Source organism: Dermacentor andersoni, chromosome 3 (genome assembly GCF_023375885.2).
Source record: "Dermacentor andersoni chromosome 3, qqDerAnde1_hic_scaffold, whole genome shotgun sequence".
Lineage (NCBI taxonomy): Eukaryota > Metazoa > Arthropoda > Arachnida > Ixodida > Ixodidae > Dermacentor > Dermacentor andersoni.
This window is the reverse complement of record NC_092816.1, coordinates 153,727,884-153,745,838: the sequence shown is the minus strand read 5'-3', so window position 1 is coordinate 153,745,838 and position 17,955 is coordinate 153,727,884.

Sequence of the window (17,955 nt, the reverse complement as noted above, 5' to 3'; positions counted from 1 at the left end):
CTCTATTATTCTGGTTCCTTCGGAAATCTGTGCGTATTCGCTTGCGTGCGCAAGCGAATACGCACTTTCCAGGGTACGCAGGCACCAGCGCGCCACGCTTCTCGTTTCGGAAGCCACGCGCGGACTTCCTGGCAACGCCACTAGATGGCGCAGGGCATCCAGACAGAAGCGCGAGATAGGAGCCCGGTTGCCGCATGACGGATTTCTAAGCATTCGCACACACCGGCGCGCCTTGCACTTCCGAAGCTACGAACAGGGTTCGCGACGGCGCTACAAGATGGCGCCAAGTGTTCATAGGCAAACACGAAAGAGGAACCCCGCTGCAGTACACGCCTCATATATACCTCGTTCGGTCGCTTTTGCTGGGCCGCCTCCTATACGGTCTACCTCCAGCCTACTCCTCCGGTCGAACCCACTGGGCCCTCCCGGCCGGCTGCTCTGATGCTGCTAGGACGACCCTCTACCTTTCTCCCTTCTGCCCTCTCTCTCTTATAATCCCATCTCCCGCACCCTGCTGGCTTTGAGCCGTGCTCCCGCATGGGTTGCAGAAGATAGTGCTAGCCTTTCCTCCTTCCTTCCCCACAAGAACCACTTCTCTCTCTCTCTCTCTCGTTCGGACGGTGGCAATACGTTATGTCGCTATATTGATCGAATGCTGAGATTCAATGCTCATCCTGAGATGACTTCGGCCGAAATTTTTTAACGCATTAGCGTTCGTAGGATGCACCGAGGTGAAAGCCTCATAGATGAGATAACACATAAGAGACCTATATACATAGACTTAGTTACACTTATGTGTTTCGTTGTATATGTGCCTTTCACCTCACAATATGCTAAACAGACGCGCTCAGTTTTTCTTCCCAATGTCTTAGGATAATTCACGCACTTTCCAGTGGCTATCGATATATGTTCCTATATATGGTTTTATCTAACTATTTTCCTGCCTTCCTGGTTCACTTGGCAGCCTGTGGTCGAAATATTAGTGCACAGAGCTGCTGTGCACTTTGCTGAGGTAACAGGGTTGGAAACCGACCGTAGGGCCAACTTGGGTCTCTGGGAATGCGCGAATGCGCCAATATGTGCCGCTTTTCAACGAACCTCATTTATGCCGACATGAGTCACTGTAGATGTGGAACTGTTACTCTATGACGCTGACTTGGAGCACTGGGTTTGCTCCACTCGGCCTCTGCTGGTCTTCAACGAACCTTTGTAATGCCAACTTGAGTCACTGGGTATGTGTGAGTAGGTGGGTGCCGCTCTTGAATATTTGACGCCAATTTGGATAAAAAAGGTATGTGTCACTGAGAATATGTCGCCCTGCAATTACGACAAAACTCCTTAAAATTTATTGTGTGCTAAGCGGAATTTAATCGACGTCACAAGGGTTCTTCAAGAACAGCAACACGACGCATTAGCAGGCTGCGCCACAAAAGCACTGCGTTTGTTCCGCTTTCAATGAACGTGTGATGACGCGTCTTCTTCTTCGCGCGCGGCCCTGTATAACAACGTGAGGTGATTGGAAACTAAGAAGAAGATAGATAAAAGGGAATGAAGGGCGCCTGGATCCACGGTTGGGTCACCCTACCGTGCTGAAATGAAGTCGCGAAGTTTTTCACTGTGTTTAGTAGCCCCCAGTTACTGGTGACTTGGCATGCATCGAAGTAGACCTGCAATGCATAAACGGAGGACCACAGACACCAGCAACTCCGCCCGTGCCCTTTCTGAAACCGACTCTGGACTTGGTACGACTGTATTAGGATCTACAGCTAACGTCATCCTAGCCAGGTTGTGGATCGCCGATGCAGCATGATGGTTATTCGAGTTGAGAATAAGTTCCGCATGAGCCGCATTGCCTAGACAGTTCGCAAGTACGAAATGGTCCTTGGAGTGCTGCCACCACAGGCAATGATCGAGGTATCTTCGCCGCCTCACCCCGCTGCACATCACAGTATGCAGCAGCTTCTGAATACGGAGAGGCTCGTTTACTGAGGTCCAACTCAGTTTCTTTGTCACCTTCAGCTCCTGCTGGGAGACACGGCAGATTTCTTCGACACGGCCGTACTACGCGAGTTTTTTTCTGCAGCGTCTTCCGGTCAACGTTCTATTGACTCTCGGCTTAGTCCGTAAAAGTTCGTTGCTGCTGAATTGGCCGACGACATGAAGGACGTTGCGCCGGCAGCCATCAACGTTGATATCTCTAAAATGCGAGAGCAATTTCCTCCGGTAAGCAGTACAAAATCTCACGTATCAATTAGCCAAATAGCCGCCAAGAATTTCGAAACACTCGCATCTCCAGCCACCGATTCTGTTCACCTCCTCAGCTCCTCATGCCTCTCCGAGACTGGGTCTATGTCTTTCTGCAGCTCGACTTCACTCGTTGTTCTGTTCAGCCTCCAAACACTGGATCTGGTGTGGTTGTGGATCGCAGCGAGAAGACGTTCATTGTCTATGTCAGCAGTCGCGGCACAGTTGTGTCCATTGATCGCCTGAAGCCGGCTTTTGTCCAGAGTCTGCTACCTGCATCGTCCTTCACCAGCTCTTCTTTTGTCTCCCATATGATGGGACACATGGCCCGATAACATCGGCAGCGACCACCTGCTTGTTGTGATTCATCATCATCATCATCATCATCATCATCATCATCATCATCATCATCATCATCATCATCATCATCATCATCATCAGCCTGGTTACGCCCACTGCAGGGCAAAGGACTTCAGTGATTACCTGGGCCGAAACTTTTTCTCAAGCAAAGGAAGGTTCACTCATCGACTGGAACAAGTATTGATCATATATGGACAGATGCCCACAAACTCCCACCTTTCAGAAACTTACAGAATATATAGGAGAAGCAACGCGATAGGCCAGCACAATCTGCAAAAAAGTACCTCAGAAACCTACGCCCGACAGGCTCCTGCTTAAGTTATGGTAGGTATGCAAAGATGCACTACATGCATACAGGAGAGAAAAATCAGCTCTTAAACGTCTAAAGCTTAAGTTTCTCACGAGACAAGCATCGAAGTACGCGTGCAAGTTACGCAGGCAGCAGTGGCAGGAGTGCTACAACCAGTTACACGGTCGGATAAATAATCAAAGGTTATGGAGCATTGTGAAATCATTGGTCGGTCGGGGCAAAACTCGAACAGCCGCTGAAAATTTTTGCTTGGTGTCAAAATCTACCGCATGTGTCACTGCCGACACTTGTGCCAAAACATTTTTCCTGCAACCGGCCAACGATCCGCAGTATCCAAAATGGCTCGAGGAAAGCACAGCTATGAAGCAATGGATACTTCTTTCACGAGCTAAGAACCTATGACAGCACTGAAGGAGTCAAACAGTAAAAGAGCACCGGGTCTAGATATGATTACGTATAAACAATTACAGTAGCTCACAGAAGACCAACTAACATCAGTTCTTGCCATCATTAACCATGCCTGGGAAGATGGGGCACTTCCTGCACAGTGGAAACATTCTCTATTACACGCCGTGAAGACGTCATGGCCGCGTCACGGTAACGCCTCCCTAACAGGGGAAGGCTAACCGTTCTGCAGGCGTTCACAACAAAGTTTCCTCACTCACTCATACCACTCCCAAAACCTGAGTTTCTCATGCTTCCAGCAAATCAGAGCTTCTCAGCAAATCGGAGCTTCTTATGCTCCCACCTACCAACAACGGCAAAGGCAAGACCAGACAACGCGAACACAACAAAATCAGAATCGTAATCAAATCCGGCAACGTGATCCCCGAAGTCGGCAAAATCAGGATCCTAGACAGGGTCATGAAAAACACGGAAGAAACGGCGAAACCATCGCCTGTCTCACGGAAAAAGCGGCCAACGCGATTCGACTCCTCAAATGAGTCACTTCCCGGAAGGCTGGCATGAGAGAGGAGAGCCAAATTAGGCTCTTCCAATCCTTCATCTTCAAGTCTAGAGAATTTGAAATCCCACAAGTAATGCCGGAAGAAGTAAAGAAAGGCTTGGGAGCTATGCAAAGGGGGAAGGCAGCTGGGGAGCATCAGGTAACAGCAGATTTCTTGAAGGATGGTGGGAAGATTGTTCTAGAAACACTGGCCACCCTGTATACGCAATGCCTCATGCCTTCGAGCGTACCGGAATGTTGGAAGAACGCTAACATAATCCTAATCCATAAGAAAGGGGACGCCAAAGACTTGAAAAATTATAGGGCGATGAGCTTACTGTCCGTTGCCTACAAAGTATTTACTAAGGTAATCACAAATAGAATCAGGAACACCTTAGACTTCTGTCAATCGAAGGACCAGGCAGGATTTCGTAAAGGCTACTCAACAATAGACCGTATTCACACTATCAATCAGGTGATAGGGAAATGTGCGGAATATACCCAACACTTATATATAGCTTTCATTGATTACGAGAAAGCGTTTGATTCAGTCGAAACCTCAGCAGTCATGGAGGCATTACGGAATCAGGGTGTAGACGAGCCGTATATAAAAATACTGAAAGATATCTATAGTGGCTCCACAGCCACCGTAGTCCTTCATAAAGAAAGCTACAAAATCCCAATAAAGAAGCGCGTCAGGCAGGGAGATACGATCACTACATTGCTGTTCACAGTGTGCTTACAGGAGGTATTCAGAGACCTGGATTGGGAAGAATTGTGGATAAGAGTTATTGGAGAATACCTTACTTGCGATTCGCTAATGATATTGCCTTGCTTAGTAACTCAGGGGACCAACTGCACTGCATGCTCACTGACCTGGAGAGGCAAAGCGGAAGGGTGGGTCTAAAAATTAATCTGCAGATAACTAAAGTAATGTTTAGCAGTCTCGGAAGACAACAGCTGTTTATGATAGGTAGCGAGGCACTGGAAGTGGTAAGGGAATGCATCTACTTAGGACAGGTAGTGACGGCGGATCCGGATCACGAGACTGAAATAATCAGAAGAATAAGAATGGGCTGGGGTGCGTTTGGCAGGCACTCTCAAATCATGAACAGCAGGTTGCCATTATCCCTCAAGAGAAAAGTTTATAACAGCTGTGTCTTCCCACTGCTCACGTACAGGGCAGAAACCTGGAGGCTTACGAAAAGGGTTCTACTTAAATTGAGGACGACGCAACGAGCTATGGAAAGAAGAATGGTAGGTGTCACGTTAAGGGATAAGAAAACAGCAGATTGGGTAGAACAAACGCGAGTTAGAACAGAACAAACGCGAGTTAATGATATCTTAGTTGCATTCAAGAAAAAGAAATCGGCATGGGCAGTACCTGTAATGAGTAGGGAAGATAACCGATGGTCATTAGGGGTTTGGGACTGGATTCCAAGGGCAGGGAAGCACAGCAGGGGCGGCAGAAAGTTAGGTGGACGGATGGGGCTAAGAAGTTTGCCGGGACAACATGGCCACAATTAGTACATGACCGGGGTAGCTGGAGAAGTATGGGACAGGCCTTTGCCCTGCAGTGGGCGTAACCAGTCTGACGATGATGATGATGAATCCTTCATCACCAGCCACGTCGCGTACTTTGCAGCCTAGCACAGATGGCTACAACACGAACGCAACAAAATCAACGTAATCATCAGAAGAGCGAACAAGACGGCGATGGGTCTGCTCGAGTGCATGAGTACATGAGTGCATGAGTGCATAAGTCAGGATACAGAACACACTCGAAGAAATAACCGAAGCGCAGCGGGCCTATCAACTGGACCGGCTGTCCTCGACCAAAAGCGGGAGGAAGATACTGGACGACCTGGGAATAGGACGCTCGAACGAGGCGGAGATGAGGCTCCCCGTCCCCGAAAAGGTCCGACGCCAGGCCAGAATCGACCCCATACCCAAGATCATGAATCCCGAGTTCAACATGGGAAGAGGAGCGGGGAGAGCCAAGGCTCTTATCGAGCTGCACGCCAACGACGAGCGCGCGCGGTACATGGACGTGGCCGCATAGCAACGGAACGCATTCGCAGCGGTCGCCATAGAGGCGTCAACGCGCCACGAGGACGGCCGCGAGCGTGAGAAGCGCCGGAGAGGAACAAGAGGCGCAGGTAGCCACCGCCCTGGCCATCGCCGACGCGTACTGGCACACGGTGCTGAGTGACTGGAGGCAGGCCGCGCGAAACTTCGCCAAAGGCCAAATCTGCAGGGAGGCCGAGCGCGTACTGCTAGCGGCCAAACTGCAAGCCAATAAGTAAGAATCAAGTGGTTCCCAGCGCACGCAGGCGAACCGTCGGAACGCAATGAGATCCACAATGAGACGGAACACGCAGAGGCACGAGCGCTAACCAATGTTACGACTGGCGTGTAACACCCCGTGCAAAAAGGATGATCGAAAGACCCTGCCAAATGGAAACGGAGGATAGATCCCTAATTTGCTACGGTTGCCTCGAGAGGGTGCTGGTCTCGCGGGCTCTCCGAGGTGGTTTCGGGCCCCTTTGTGCGCATGCATGACCAACGTGAGAACCCTTTCTGCGAACTGTGCGACTCAAGGAGAGAACGCTTTTCGCAAACTGTACGACTCTGTGGGGGAACCCTTTCCGCGAAGTTTGCTACTCAAGGGGAGAACTCTTTCCGCAAACTGTGCGATTCAAGGGGAGACCCTTTCCGCAAACTGTGCGACTCAAGGGCAGACCCTTTCGGCGAACCAAACAGGACCCATGGGCTGCCGCCAGCAGAGGCGAGCACGTGAAGCGTCGCCTAGGAGAGAGGGAGCAGCGGCCAAGCACCGCCGGGACTGAGTACATGTCACGTGACATTGACGTGAGCGAAATCTCTCCTACGATTTTAGCGGGCCCATTTAAGCGGCCCCGCAATGTAGTTTTTTATTAATTCATTCTCTTCTTATATATTGTTCACCAACCTTGGAATAAACATTGTAAGTTTCGCACTAGAAATCATCTCGCCCCTGCCTGGTCGCCATGGTCTACCGGGCGCCTGCAGCCTGCCGACAACGCCACGCTACCCAGTAGTAGCACCGGCCGAGGTCCGACTAAGAGGCGTCGCAGCAACTGGTTAGCAGCGATGGGATACGCTACCCCGGAGACCCTAACTTTGCATGATATCTAAGAGATCGTCTCCGCTTTGTCCTGGGGACAGCTGCGGAAGGAAGGTCTCAGGATTCGTGACTGGATATGGTGGGTGCGCGGCTTTTCTTCACTGAGATATCACTGCGCTTTACGTATTTTTCGGGGAAGTACAAAGCAGTGATTTTTATTTAACCGTTGACGGAAGCTTTGAGTACGTCGAGGTTATTATAGCACGAAGAGTTAGCCGCACTGAGGGCATCGATGAACTTGAAGGCGCTAAAGAAGGCGGAGTTGTTTTACTTGGCTAGAGAGTTGTGCCTCTGAATTGCCGAATCGAAGAGAAAGCCGGAGATCATTGTGGGGATCGAAGCGATCGGGGCAGACGAGGATTAACTGAAGGAATCGCTGGAGAGCATTGCGCATAAGGGGGAAGAGCGGAAGCGCCTAGAAGAAAAAGAAGAGCGCGAGCGGGCAGCATGTGAGGCCAAAGAGGAGCGCGACCGTGCTGCACGCGACGCACTCGAAATGAGACGCCTAGATATTGAGTTTTTGAAGGCTCAATATACTGAAAGACCTAGCACAGAGGCACGAGAAAGCGAGCGCAGAATGACAGACTTGGTGGCATCCTGCGCAGTAGGACGGGTTTGGCCTTTTTGTGGTACAGGTTGAGAGCGCGTGTGAGAAGGCAAAATTCGCGGGAAACACGTGGCCAAAATGCTTGCTTACGTTGCTGCCACGTGAGGCAGCTGATATCATTGTCCACATGGGGAAAGAAAAAGTAGAGCAGGGCGGACTTCGGTTTGAGCTGATGGGTCGAAGTGGGCCGAAATTGGAGTCGTTGAGAGGGCTGTGGTTAACTCGGAGAAAGCCGTGGCTTGTGCAGGACGCCCTAGGTAAAAGGGGCGTCTCGCTTCAGACGATTTGTAAGCGAATTCGCAATCAGAGAAAAAATTCTTTATGAACCGGCGAAGTAAGAACAGATCCCAACAACGCTGTGAACAACTTTGGCAGACTTGGGCGCAGGGAAGTTTTTCACGGCTCGAATTATTTCTGGGTCAGGTAGTACGCCGGCAGCGTCCACAATATGACCAAGGATTGTAATACCAAAAAGACTTATTTTTGAGCAAGTTGGTGCTTAGATTTCTTAGGTGTACTTGATTGTGGCGCGAAATACATTTCGTGGAAATGGACATAAAAAAGAACACGGTGAAGCGACAATATCCCTGTTGAACATTTGCCACTTCCCTGTGCGAATGCACATTTAAATGCCCCTTTCTACACAAGGGATGGTAAAAAATTTAATGTTCCGACTTTTGCGGCTTTAGCAGTATTCAGAGAGGACTTTCATATATATATTCACAGCGCACGCGCCGCGATGGACGATCCATCTTAGCGCTAAGGTTGAATTTCTCAGCGCCAATGCATTTCTCCGCAAAGTTCGGGAATTTATATCTCGAAATTCGTTCGAATTTCGTTATATCTCGAAATTCGTTCGAAGCGGATCCGCCTTGCAAACTTCACGGCTATAGTTTGTGAATTGCAACATGGGCCATAATGTAATTAGTAAAAAACTTAAGGAGTGAATTTTAATTAACTAGTCGAATTTAGATCTCAATTTTTGTGCAAGTATTGTCCGCGGCTTCGAGTATACCAGCTCATGAACTGGATTTGTAATATCTGCCACAGGCAACTTTTAAAGATTTTTGAAAGCATTCGCTGAAACACCCTGTACATAGTGGTGATTCTGCGTTTCCACTCTCCAGCGAATTCGAAATTATCTGTGTGCATACGAAAGCTTTCATAGAAGTCACCCCATGGAGGATTTCTTTACCAATTATTGTTAGACTGTCGAATGTGTCCCACATTTATTTAGAAGGGTGGACAGCAGTTAAACTGGGCATGGAGGCAGTCTTATTGATATTAACGTTAGAGTTATTTTTCTCCAGCTTTCTTGCAGTTTAAAAGAAAAATGGTGCATTCAAGATATTTCTTGCTTAAAACTGACCATTGCAATCGACCCAATTAAAACAAACTCTTCACGAGTTCACGATGCACACTCTGCTGCAAAAATTATGCAGATCCAGCGCGCATCGCGAAACTTAGATGAAGCGAAGGAGCGGGACTGAATCTTGATGTCGACGCAAAGCAGTCCTGGAACTCGGTTAGTAATGCGAGGAGTTTTTGTCGTTCTTGCGGCGAGGTTGTGATGACGTCAGGATAAGGAACCGCATCTCGTGCAGATGCTTTTTAAAGCATTAAAAAGCAGCCCTGAACATTTCTAACACCGTCGAAATAGGCCACAGCCGTGTCCCTTAGAAGGTGTCGACGTTCCATGCTGAAATTGGTCAGCTACAAATCCGTGTGCCCATTAACGACATCAACAATACCTCGTGCGACTGTAATACCTTGAGTGAATAACAGTGGGGTTACTCGGTCTGCGACTCCTTCCCCGTCAAACGGCGCGTCGCATGCCACAGAAACGACTGTGCACGACCGAGGCGGGATGACAACGTCGTCATCACTGAGGCGTAATCAGTTGCGTGGTGGTCCTAAGCAACTGACTGGATCAAGGTAATTGATAAAGTGTTACCAAACGGTATGGGATATTGGTGACCGAACCATACTCCCTCAGGGGGTTTGTTTCGATAATGAAGTGTTTACAGGACGAGGCGAGAACGACGGAAGCGGTGACGAAAGATGCACCTCCTATGTCGACTCTCGCCGTATATTGTCCGGCATGCATCAGTAACTGGCCTTCGGTGGTCCTGATATGGGGCCCTGTCCACGGCGTCTTGAGACGAACTGCAGGGTTTTGACTTGTTATGGAGAAGTCAGCACCAGTGTCGACCAACACTGTCCCTTGCTGCCCGTTAACAGAAACAGTAAGGTCTGCGCTTACAATTTCATCGCTCTTAGGGTGCGTCGGCTTAATTGGGTCCCGGGGCGGAAGCAACGGGGGCTTTTTATTATCGTGATGGCTTGTAACCTTAACCCCAGAAGTCGCTGCCTTTACTTTCCCCGGCGCGGTCAAGGTGACCTCCTGTCCCTGATGTCAGTGAAAGTGCGGCGCATTTGTGCGGACGAATGTGCTGTAGACGCAGATCGCGACTGATGGCCCACGTCGGCCTGGTGATTCGCCAATGACTCTTCGTCATTGGCTCGCTGATCGTCAAAATGAGAGCGAATGTCTGGAGGCTCTTGAAAAGGAGCGTGGCGGCGTAGCGAGTAGCCGTCGTTGGCGTGTTGACCGTCACACCATGGGGGGAAAGGGCGAAACGGTACGTCATGATGCCAGCAATGGCGGGAAAAGTGGCCGACACCACCTCATTTGAAACAGAGTGGAAGCCGATCTCAAGTCCGCCATATATCCGTTTTCCAAAGCTGCGGACGCCTCTGAGGCTCTTCCTGGGACGACGAAGGTATGGCACTTGACGGCTCCCGGTACGGCGATATCGACATAGCAGGCGGTGAACATCGGACCGCGGCGGTTTAGTTCATCGAATGCGGCTCAGGACTAAAGTTCGGAGATGAAAACGCTTGCATGATTTCATCACGTATGATTTCAGCGGCAGACGCCACTAGCGGTTCCACTGTTGGTGTCACAGCTTTGGAATTTCTTCGCGAACAATCTCCCTAATGAGATCGCGCAGAGATCTCTGAGTGTCAACAGTTATGGCGGTGGCATTGACCTCGAAGCTGCCGGACAAGCGATCGTACTGCCTGCATCGTTGATGAAGTTCTCGCTCAATAGTAGCAGCTTCGACGATAAAGTCAGCTACGGTATTTGGTGGATTGCGCACCAGTCCGGCGAATAACTGCTCTTTCATGCCGCGCATGATGTAGCGTAACTTCTTATCATCTGTAATGCTTGTGTCAGCTCTACGACACACACGGGCCATGGTCTCGGTGGACATTGTGACATTTTCGTTGGGCTTCTGAACCCGTAACTCAATTAGGTGCTGGGCACGGTCTTGTTGGTCGACGCTTGCAAAGGTGTCAAGGAGCTGCTGGCGGAAGTCACTCCATGTCGATAGACTGCCTTCTCAATTTTCATACCCCGCACGAGCGCTATCGCCCACAGCAAAATAGACATCGTTCAGCTTTTGTTTAGAACTTCATTCATTGATCTTGGCGACGCGCTTAAACTGGTCAAGTCAATCTTCGACGGCGCCACTATGAAAGCGATCGGGAATCCGTCGTAGAAGAAGGGATACCTATGGCGGGCTGGATGAATGGACGCTTTGGGAATCCTGTGGCGTGCTGGTGTCGGCCATAGGCGGCGATGGGTAGTGTCTGGACGAAGGTTCCTGCAGGGGGGTGAGCTCCGGAGCAGGGTTTTGCAATCGGCGACTGAAACGATGCACTGGCGTTGCCATGGGCGTCATAGTGTCCGGGCTGGATGAACAGCTCCAAGGAAGGTTCCGGAGCATCGGGTTGTCATACCCAGCACCTCCACCTGTGTCGCGGTGCAATGAAGATAGGAGACGAGGACACGTATAATAAACACAGCTTGTTTTAATAGTCGTGCCCAAAGAGGGCTTCTTCACCTCCTATTCTCCGCTAGGCCGATGTAGGAGACGAAGCTTACTAAAGCTCCCATCGTTGTCTTTGTCGTCGGCATAGAAGAGACGGGGCAATATAAATGCGAAAGCATTATATTGCTCATGAAGCGGAAAATCCGGCAGAATGGCCAGAGATGCTCCAAAAACTCATGTGGTCACCGCTAATCAACGGGAGGCGCGCGCAGCATAGGCCCTGGTTTCCTTGAAGCACCAGCAGATGAAGTTCACGTCCGCGCATCAGTTGGGTGCGTCGATCCGTACAGGGTGGTGACACGTCCGGCAGCGCCGCCATATTGTGTCGGAGCACGTAGCGGCGCGCTATGGTAGGCGTCGCAAATTTGGGACCTGGTTTGCTGATTCTAATAAAGTTTTTTTTTGCAGTTTTACACGTGTGTGTATCATTATATTTACATCTCACCTCAATAGCAGAGATTAATTGAACGTTTGTAATAAAGCAAGTGCTAGAATAAGCTTGGAGCCTCGCAGACCACGAATTGTTTTCGGTGCGTCGTCGCTTATTTCATGAAATGTTCCGAAATAAAGTTCGCTCTTGTGGCCCAGACAGAACGTTCATGGAGCTAGCATTCAAAATACAGGCGTAGAAGGACGTAAGCACCGCAAGACGTTTTCAATTACGTTGTAGAACAGATTAGTCGTGAATTGCAAGATCAACAAACTAGGCAAACAAGGGCACGGCACCGTTAGCGGTTACTGATTTTTTTTGTGGAGGGAAACATCGCCCCTGCAAAATGCACCTACGCAAAAGAACATGTGCGCTATAAATGAAACGTGTGATGCACTTTCTTACACACTGACAAATTAATATCAATACAGCCATCTAGGATAATTCTTGGGTCTCTTAAACAGACTCAGGCGTTCGGTTGGTGATTACTTCCTGCGCGAACGCTCAGCAGTGCAGAATATTTTGCTCGAAAGCGCACTCTAATTCTCGTATGACACTCCAAAATGAACACGAGCAACACTGACATATATTTCACAATGAAAGGAAAGGTTTATTACCAAGGCATAACTGCGTAAAACCGCAGGAAAACAGTCAGAGAATATATAAAATGACATCCTATATACAGCTCACCAACGCTTTCATCTGCCTGAAGCTTCATCGGCCACACATACAAACATTGGGTGCATAGAGTCAACAGGAGTAAGTTTATGTGCTGCTTAAGAGATGAAATAATTTCAGTTGAAGGGAATACCTGCAACCATCTTGCTGCCTTACCATTCCTCCTCCTTGCTATTTGGTTGGCTCAGTCAGTGCAAATAAATGAGAAGGCACAACGTCACAAAACTCTCCAGGAGCTTTTTCACGACATTTGGATGTTCAGCGCATACAACTGATGGTGATGAAACATTGGGCTCAAGCAGGCTTCTTAGTGTCTTGATTGGCTGTGTTAGACGGGAAATGTCTTTTTCTTCGGAAATACTTTGAACACAGCTTCACATGAAGACACAAAGTTTAACACAACATGGATTACGTTTACAAGGTTCTTGCTATATTTCATGTATTCTTTCATGCTAACAAGAGCATGCTCCTCGGAAGTGTCATCAGTTGTGAGGATTTCCGCACACAAACGGCAAGCCTGTGGTATCATTACAAAATGACGAACCAAAAAGCCTGCCAAGTGGGCCACGATGTCGCTTTCAGCTTCACTCAAAGGTTCTATTTCACCAATGTCATGGCTCGCTACTAACTCTGCTATTTCGCTTTGTACCTCCTTGATTTCTTTAGCAAAGAAGTCTACCAAGTAGCTGCTATCATCACTTTCACAGCTTGAAATATGTGAAACCTTCAGAAACGGGCTGACCGACACTATATTTAGAGCCTTTTTCAAGTCATATGCACTTGGCACCGGTGAAACCATTCTTACGACTGAAAATAAGTTTTCTAGGCTGTCCTGTGTCAACCTTCCTGTCAAAAAAAAAGCTTGTAGCCACATTCAAGCAGTAGGACACAGTGTAGTTTCAGCCCCACTGTTGTTGCCATTATTAAGCCTGTTTGACATGGCTTTCACACTTTGTTGACCCCAATTCCCAAACCTGCCATTACTCTTACTGTGAGTCGAAGTGTTTCAATGGCTTCTTCATATTTCCTCTTATTTGTAAAACTCAAACCGACAACTCGGTGGCGAGATGTCACCAGAGTGTACCATTTAAATATGAGCTCGAAAAACCAGGCAGTAGTTTCTGCTTCCAATGGTAGCGCTCCAGTCTTGATAAAATATCTTGTGGCTGATGGGGCTTCTCGGAAAAACTGCACTACGATTCCTACTTTCATTTTTCTGAAATGTCCATTCGACAGATGCGCACTATTCAGATTTGGAACCACTCGCAGTGGTTCTGTGTCCAACTTCAAAATAGTTTTTAAATTATCTATAGTGACATCGCTGCTGGGCAAATAGAATTCTGAAATGATTTGTTCACTCAGATGCATAGCAGCTTTGCGGGCAAGGTGGCCTCTGATGTTCTTAAGAACCTGGGATGGGTCTGGCATAAAAAACAGTGGCTTGCTACTGTTCTGCGGATGAGGCATACTACATACTGTGACAGAATGACGAGAAGATGACAAGTTCAGAATCCTCCACATAGCGCGATTATAGCTGCCCGTATCACAAGTGGCACAAAACACACGGAAGGAAATGTCCGCACAAAGCTTCAGTAAATGAAGAACAAAGTCTAAGCTTGTCTCCATTGACAAACGAGCCAGTATAATGGTATTCAACCACCTGCTTCCAACGCGAATTGATGCCACCAACCATAAAAACGAGTGCATGGTTGGCCGGCTGATGACACTAAGGGAGGGTTATCTTGCCAAGGAAGGAGTGACAGCCGCGGTCAAGCTCCACACCTTTTCTAATTTCCATCTCATCCATGAAAAGAACGCAGTACTTTTCAATGTCGGTCATTGCTGACAGTTTTGTTTCCATGGCACTAAGGATTTCAGGGAGGACGCCAGGCTTGAAAGAAAAATGCTGTAGTCATCTGCACAGCGTTCGTCGTGAAGGTAATGGGTTGCCTTGTTACAACAGCAAGTCATACCCACTTGAACCACATGCAAACTTTAGTTGCAGTGCCTTCTTTATGGTCTCACTCTTCCAAACACAACCTTTCCTGTCAGTTTATTGCAAAGCGGCTTTCTGATCATCATTAAGAAATTTAAGGTTCGCGGTCAATGAAGAAATGTTCTCCTCCAGCTTCCTCGCTTTTTTTGAGCTCGCCTTTAACTTCCCTCTCACCAGCGTCAGGCTTTCTTTGAGTTCGTCGTTTTTTCTTTCAGCTTCTTTAAGTGCTTTACGCAGTTCACTTGCGGACATAAAGGAGATAGCTGTTCCCCTTTACGGTTATGGTTTTTTCCTGTGTTTCCATATATCTGCTGCCTTCGTTTATCCATATACCAAGGTATTTATATTCTGTTACCCGAGATATTTCTTGGCCCTGTATCTTCACTGTCTGTTCACCGTTTTCATTGAATACCATAACGCCTGATTTTCTAACGCTAAATATCAAACCTAAATTGTTGCCTTACTGCCCACAGATATTAGCCCGACGTTGCAAATCACTTTGCTTGTTAGCTAGCAACACAATGTCGTCCGCATAAAATAAACCTCGGAGCTTCTGCTCTACTACTGAACCCGCCCATTTGTATGAGAGATTAAACCCGGTATTACTTCCTTCCAGCGCCCTCTAAATCCTCGCCATGTACTTCATAAACAGCAGCAAAGATAAAGGGCACCCCGGCCTAAGTCCCTTGTTGATATGAACTTTCTCCTCGCTCCTCATCCCTTCCCATTCAACGCAAACGCTATTTTCTAGGTAAATCTTTCTCAAAAGCTGTAGGCAATCGTCACCTAAGCCTTTCCCTCCCAGAATATCCCACAAAATGCTGCGGTCTACCTTGTCATAGACTCTTGTAATGTCTAAAAAGGCCACATACAACAGTACGCTTTCTGCTTTTGGTATTTTAATACTCTGAGTAAAAACAAACAAGTTATCATCCAAACGCCTACCTATTCTGAAGCCATATGAAGCTCTCTCAAAATGATAGTCTCTGCTTATGCTTGAAGCTTTAATTTGGTTCCCTGCATTGCTAGCCTGTATATTACTGATGTAATGGTCGATCGTCTATACGAGTGAATTCTGTCTTTCTCCCCCTTACCTTTATAAATTAAATTAATTCTGCTTTGTCGCCAACTGCCTGGTATTCGTCTATCTTTTAAAGTTTTTTCCACTTAGTTCAACAGAGACTGCTTACTTTTTGGCCCTAGTTCATTTATCAGCCTAACAGGAACCTCGTCTAGCCCTGTGGCTGTGCGCTTAGGAATTTTCTCTTCCGCTTTCTTCCAGTGGAAATTTGCAATCACCAGCTCCTTTTCCTCTTGGGTCTTTTGCGTGCTCTTTTTTTTTTCTTCAAGTACAACCTCGTCCTTGCCTTGGAAAGATTCGGCTGGTACTTTTCGGATGTAATTTATTGCCGCTTCTCCTTCCAGTCTGTTTTCGTCTTAGTCTAGGATATGGTGTTGTATTGTTGTTGACTTGTTTCCTAATAATTTTATGTGGTTCCAAAATATTCCAGGTGCGGCTTTCTTTTTCTCACGTATTTCTGACAACCAACGTTCACTTTCACCTTTTAATTTTGTGTGCACCAGTATTTGAACCATAGAATTTTTCTCCCGGTATATTTCCTATTTACTAGTTCCTTCATCCTGCCGCAAGTGCGCCTTCTTTACCTGCCTGTGCTATCGAGATCCTTTCTGTCGTTCGGCGATCGCTTCTCGTATCTCCTTGTTCCACTAGCTCTTCGGTTTTTTTTTTTCTTTCCGTATTTCGGTCGTTATTACCACTTCTACCCTCGGCACGCCCTCTGGTGGCGAACTCCAGAAGCTGCACCCAGCGTGACAACGGACAGATGGCGAAGGCTCGACTTAGGACAGCACCGCCATAAAGAACCATAAAGCTCTCCTCCGTGGATAGCGTTCGTCCCAAGCGTTTCTCGCTAATGGTTACGGTTGCGTAAGCTGCAGTTGTCGGCAAAGGGCAACTGTGGCCGGTCTATATATAGCTCAGATCGCGACACGGCCAGTCGGTGCGGCAATTTCGGTGAGTTCTGTGTTGCACTCCGACGGACGAATCTTTGATTTCGATGATGGATGAGCAACGCCTGGATCCTTTGGACACCCACGGGAGTACGCGGACGAGTCCGAGCCTTCATCGGAGGGACGTCGCAATGGTTTAGCATTCCTCCACGTAGGGATACCTAAGTACGCTTGAATTTTGGTTGTACAACACCACTTATGCCAATTAAAAACCATGACGGGACAGGAGCACGTGTATGGGTAAAAATTTGTGACTTTAAATGTATTTGAACGGCATGCTGGTCTTTGCTGCAGTATGCCTGTCCACCCCAGTTTAAGCACTTCTTGCGTAGTTAAGGTTCTCCATTCTACCTAATTTGTTGGCTAATGAAATACAATGAATAGTATTTTGGCTTTTCAAGAAGGACGTGATAAGCGTTGTAAATTTCATGGCGTAAGTAGCATTACAAAAATAGAGCGGCGTAAACTCCACATTATTGAGAGAGCTATTTCTTTCCCTTCCAGGTGTAGCCGATGAATGAGTATCTGGATGGATTAGTGGCTGTCTCCTATGTGTTGTATAGGTGCACTGCGCTGCAGCGATTGGAGCGTGTAATGGTTGGGGTCGGAGCAGGAAATAAACGGTAGCTCGCCCATGCCGTCGTCCAACTCATCCCCACTGAGGACGTTGCCTAAAGGAGAGACTTGGTCTCATCGAGAACGATGAATATGGTATTTATTTACAGTATCTACATGAGAACGTTACAGTTCATCAATCTAGAATGACTGGAAGAGAAATGCACACCCAGCAGCCGCGCCAAGGCTGCTTATAAACACTCTGTCCTCCATAGATCCCTAGGTGAGGGAAAACGGCCGTTAAATCGTCGACCAACTCGGAGTGTCCAACGACATCGTAGCCGACCAGCCTTTCAGGGGGAGAGTTTACACACTCACTTCCGCACAGGTTTCACTAATCACACCGAGGTTTGAGGGTTCTCGCAGACACAGGTCTTGACCCGAGCAGGCGCCTGTTTGATCCCAGAGTTCACGCCGCAGACGGTGACCGCCGCGTCTGTCCATTGACCGACTTCTAAAACCCGTGAGACGGCACCGCAAAACACCTTCTTCCAGGAGTTCCAGCGCTTTAAACAAACCGTGACGGTGACGGCGAATCCACCAACAATACTTCTTCCGCGGACTCAGTGTACACACCCCAGCGCCGTTAGGTTGAGGACTGTCATATTGTCGTCCTTACGAAGCGAGTCGCCGCAGTAGACAACCCGGCGCCGTTCGGTCGGGGACAGTCGCT